This window comes from Etheostoma cragini, chromosome 19 (assembly GCF_013103735.1).
Source record: "Etheostoma cragini isolate CJK2018 chromosome 19, CSU_Ecrag_1.0, whole genome shotgun sequence".
Taxonomy (NCBI): Eukaryota; Metazoa; Chordata; class Actinopteri; order Perciformes; family Percidae; genus Etheostoma; species Etheostoma cragini.
In genome coordinates, this window is record NC_048425.1 from 11,648,437 (window position 1) to 11,654,478 (window position 6,042).

Here is a 6,042-nt window from a genome sequence, read left to right on the forward strand (position 1 = left end):
AGATTAGATTCAACTTTATTGTCATTACACAGGTACAGGTACAAGGCAACGAAATGCAGTTTGGGTCTAACCAGAAGTTAAATAGCAGTAAGTGCAGGATATACAATGATTCATAAGTGTAGGACATGGATATGTACTGAATAAATATAGAAATTAACACTATTATAAGCAGAATTTTACAGATGGGTTTGTCCTATGAACATAAAATATAGATAAGTATTGTGAGCAAGATTTACAGCTGGATATGTACTGAATATAATATACAGTTGGATATTACTATAAGTAGAAATTTTACAGATATGTGCAAATAACATAATATACTAATGGTTTACAGAGTTCACAGGTGAGTATGTACTATGAATTTATATACAGGCGGCTATTATTATAGACAGAATTTTTACAGATAGATATAATAAGTTAGGCTAAAATGAGCAATACAACAGTGATTTAAAGGTAGTACAAATTAAGTTTGGGCAGAAGCTATCCGAATTAAAGTACAGTGGAAAGTAATTGCATATTACAGTTAAAGTACGGTATTGCAGATGTATATGTAAACAATTGGTACTGTAAATAATAATATATGGGCTATTTTGTGCAAATAAATACAGATTTGAGGTACTAAAAGTAATTTTGCAACATGCAGTTTGTCAGAATGAAAATGGGCAAGTAAACTCTGAAATGTCAATTCCAATGTTGTCCATTCAGTATTTCCTGCTGTGTGTTGAACACCTGCAGTGCCAGTTTAAAAAGGTGAATATTGATTCACGTTTGAATCAAAAAGAACACTATGTTTAAATGCTGACCTCGTGATGGAAAGCAGTCAAGCAGTCAAAACGAATGATGAAGTAGATGTTTTAGATCTCAGAATTTCAGTTTCAGGACATTACAAACATGTTTGTTTGACTCTCTAGGTGAACTATCAGGGAGCTTTCCAACACTTTGAAGCATGCAGTAGCTGTAATGATTCAGAAAAGAGAGAAAGTGAGTTAGTGGTGATAAGCAAAGAAGAAATGATGAGTTAGACACAGAGGCATCAGGGAGACTAAAGCAAATAACACTGTCCTTCTGACCTCAGTGAAATCTATAGATTGAGGTCCAGTCACACAATCTGTGCAAACATTAAGCACACATACGCACACTATGTATCCAAAGTACAATTATGCATTGTTGCCCTATGGATTTGTCAAAGACATTGGTATGTAAATGGCTGTTGTGTCAACACTGTTCTGCGTGTGTACACACAATAACCTGTCTCAGCACTTTGAGTTTCTCACCCATGTCGATAATAGGCTTCCATCAATAAAACTAATCAGATTTCTTCCGTTGCACAAAGGAATTTTGCATTGAATTGCTACTTGTTGTGTTTTTTTCGTATTGATGCTATTATACATGATTGCATGATAGTACAGGTGGTTGTCTTGGTTCCTTTTAAATTAGGTTATTTATATTTCCATTTTGTCAACAAACTCTCTCACACAGTACAGTAGGTGGTTGTTTCTTGCCAAAGTACAAGAGTACACACTGATGTTTGAACAAGTAAGAAACCAAATTTGTTTGATATTGCTCCAGACTGTCTGTCCTACTAAAAGGTCCCACCATGTAAACTCTTAAAATGCCTTAAAAGCCTTGATTTAATTAGATTTCATTCCAAGACTTAATAAGGTGCTGGCCTCTACACTCTACACATAACAGTTTATTAGGTACGCCTTGCTAACAACTGGTGCAGTCTTATACCACAGCTCTCCAGCAAATCCTACCTTGCACAGGTTGTAACGGGGGCTTAAAGAGACAGGCACCTAAACTGAGTGTTTCAGACAGGCTATGTTCAGACTGCAGGCAAAAGTGACACAAATTAGATTTTCTTTTTTTCTCATATCTGATTTTTTTCATGACAACCCAAGTGACCTGGCATCTGATCTTTTCTAGTTCTGATTTTGAGCACTTTCATATGTGGTCCAAATCCATTACAGGTTGGATATTTTAAAAATGCGACCTGACTCTGGACTGTCAGATCAGAATTTATGCAACTTTGACGTCACTCTAGAGTGACCATTGTAACAATTCTCTGCCGAGAACAGCACGTCCCCAGGAACAGCGCCAGGGTCCTATTGTTTTAAAAGTTTGTAACGTGCAATAATAGCCAAATCCAGAGTTATTTAACTAGACATAATGAACACGCTTAACACTCTGTAATAATGGATATATGGCTGTAAATTATCATTTATATTATCTTAAAATTACATCGAAGAACCCCATGCTGTAAAGCCTGTAATTTGGATGTAACGTCCTTTTCTCAAACTGTTGAGAAGTTGCTATTGGCTAGTCGCTATTGTTAGTAGCACAACATAATAATCACTCTTTGGTTTTCTCTGTACTCTGCTCCATACTTTTTGCAAAATAGGGTCAGACCACACACACACAGACACAGACACAAACACACACACACACACACACACACACATATATATATATATATATATATATATATATATATATATACACACACACACACACACACACACACACACACCGTATTCTTATTTTATGATGTTAATCAGTTGTTACACTTTCATTTGTAATGAGAAGATGACACAGTGAGCAGCAGATTGTTTTGACTGAAAATGTTCCACATAGTCTTGTATTTTCAAAAAGAAACTGGTATAACCCTTTTTGGAAATATCTAAAATGATCACAGAAGAGTAAAATGGAGAGTGTCACTGTGCCTGGGCTATGTTACATTTTCAAAAGCTTAGCTGACTAATGCAAGCAGGCAAACCCCTCCATGTTACTTCAGAACATGTGAGAGCCACCCCTCCAGACACTGGTGGAGCTTGGTGAGAGCCTGAAGCTCTTGGAGACTCTCCAGGGAGATTTGGCTTAGACAGAGGCTCAGACTCCTCTCATCCATGAACAGATTGCTATCCTGGGCAAATATGAAGTCCCTGTGGAACAGACTGAGAGCATCTCACTGATTAACAAAATTTATTCACACATGCATATGAGGTCCTTTACGTAGGTTACAGTATGTTAAATAGTACTGAATGTTGACTTCATTTTCTGTTAACATCATGAACATTCTGAACATCTCACAGTTACTGAGAGAAGGCGCCTTTAATCACTATTATCTACATGGTGCAAATTAAAATGCCTGTCATACTTTGTGCTGCTGGTGGTTGTAATTGCAGGGAGGGAAATTACTAATTTGGTTTTTGATAAAAAAGAAAGATGTGACCCAAGACGTTGTTGCATAAACATAACATTTTCCCCTAATGCTAATCAGGAGCAAGCATTTGAAGGACATTTTAATTGTGAAATAATTAAATCTATGTTTGTACATGTTGAGGCAACACTGAAAACACTGACATTACTGCAATGCATTGGTACTGTATACAGTATATTAGAAAAACATCCTCATCATTGTTCATATCATGATTTCAATCCTGCAACTTTACTTCCCACAGGAGCAGGATGTGTTAGGAGTCAATGTGGCTCCAGCAGATGTTGACAGCTGTCTCAGACTAGAGAGCATAAAAGTTCAAGAACAGCCTCAACATCCCTCCTTCAAAAAGAAGATCTCAATCACAGGTCAGACACTATCTCACTATATACATACAGTGCTAAATTAAAGGAAAACCCTAAATAAAGTGTCGTAGTAAAATATTGGTCCACCAAAAGCCTCCAGAACAGCTTAAAAGCTCCTTGGCATAGACAGGAGGGATGATCAGAATTCTTTCAAAAGATACTTAATCACTTGCTATTTTAATGGTGATTGTTGAGAGCACAGGGTCACATAATCTCCAGGAGGTGTTTAATAGTGTTTAATATGTGCTGATTATGACACGTGACTTCATTCTCTTATCAAGAGAGGTCTCTAAATAAAGTGATTTAAAGACCTCTATATATCCACTTGTTTGGTTTTTCCCTGAATTTTTCACCTGTCTATGTTGTCTCTAAAAGTGTTTGCACATTGTTGGAATATATGATTGTTCAATATATGAATGGGTATATTTTTGTGTGTGTGTCTCTTATGTATTCACATTTGTATTAATTTGTCAAGGTCAGTGCACGTTAATCAACATTAAAACAAAAAGGGTTAGCCAAGATTGACTTATTTCCATCTTGTATTCCTTTGCCAGAATATTAAATCAGCCCAACCTGAAGATATGAGATTAGTCTCACATATTAATTGCATTTCAACACATTACATTATACATTGCAAAAGTGACATTAAATTAATGAAAGAATAATTAAAGAATCTAAAAACCAGTAGGTAGGTAGGTAGGTAGGTAGGTAGGTAGGTGTGTGTGTGTGTGTGTGTGTGTGTGTGTGTGTGTGTGTGTGTGTGTGTGTGTGTGTGTGTGTGTGTGTGTGTGTGTGTGTGTGTGTGTGTGTGTGTGTGTGTGTGTGTGTGTGTGTGTGTGTGTGTGTGTGTGTGTGTGTGTGTGTGTGTGTGTGTCGGAATGGTCTGGCACACGCAATCACACAGAAAAGCATGGTTTTATGTTCTGCCCATGTCTATGTGGTGTGCCTATGAGTGTTTATGTGTGCACTCGCACATTTGTATCTGTCCCATCTCCCAAAGACCAGATGACTCAGCTGGGTGCCTATCTGCACCTCTGACATGATGCAAGGCCTCAGCCTTGATTGGCTTGGTGGGTGGTCACATCCCTGCATGGCAGAGCAGCAGGCTGACGCATCTCTCTCCACTGCCAGCCCTCCACTCCCTTCTTCCTTCTTCTCCTCTCCCTCTCCCTCTGTTTTCATCCTTCTGTCAAGTGGATTAACGGGGAAAGACGGAACTATCAAGAATTACACAGATGGAAAAATACTACCACAATTAACTGATGTGTTCCACATAATACACAAATCATTTTCATAGATATTTGTTCTGTAGAATTAGATTTACCAACAACTTCCTTTTACAATATAATATAATTTCCTTATGGATACAGGGAATCTATACTCCTAGTACTACCAGTACTGAAAGCCAGCACCTTACTCCTCCTCTGTCTCTCCCACTCTTTCCCTCTGTCCCTACTGAGCCATTGCTGATCTATACTAGGCCTCATCAGCACCAATAGCCTGTATCTAATCTGTTCCTGCTCCTGATGATTTCTAACTACATGGCTACTCCCTTCCACAGTATAAGGGACGAATCTGACTGGAAGACACACCATGACTGATCCCCCGTCCCTTCATCCCTCCTCACTCCCTCTCTGCCTTTGCCTCTTTGCTCTTCTGTTTCCTCCTCCTGTTTCTGGATACTCCACATCATTCCTCCTCTTTCCCTCACCCTCCTCCAGGCCACTTTTTCCTCCTCCCTATTCACCTCAGTTTCCCCGTGTGTCTCCTGTCGCTGCCTCCCCTATCCTCATACCCGCAGAATATTTGCTTCATGTCGGCCTCATCATCAATTCTGACTGGGCCTCTGCAGGGAGGATTTGCTCTTCTCCTTTGCATTTTATTTGTTCCCCTATTTGCTGTTTCCATTAAAGATGAAATTGAAATCTCCTGCGCTAACACACACACACACACACACACACACACACACACACACACATACAAAGACACGTACAAAAGCGTACACGGGCGTCACACTGCACACATCTCGACTAACAAAACAACAACGTGCTGTGCCAAAGGATATGAAAGAGCACAAACCTCCCGTCCTACTTTTGCTTTACCTTGTTCTCATCCCTTCGCTCCACTTCCTCATTTCTGTCCTCGCCTCCACCTCCTCCTTCTTTAGTCGTTGCAGGTGTGGCGGGAGACAGTGTGATCCATGTTTTGGTGTTGTATTACAAAATAGCTGACTTTTCCCCCTTTCTCCAACTGGCACTTTTCAACTCATTTAAAAACTCTTTACACACGTTTTTTTACTTAATTCCCAGACTTTACTGCTTAATTTCCTCTGTCTAAGTCTCCCTTTTCCTTTGACAAAATGTAGCCCCCCCCCCCCCCCCCCCCCCCCCCCCCCCCCACACACACACACACACACACACACACACACACACACACACACACACACACCCCTTCGTGTGC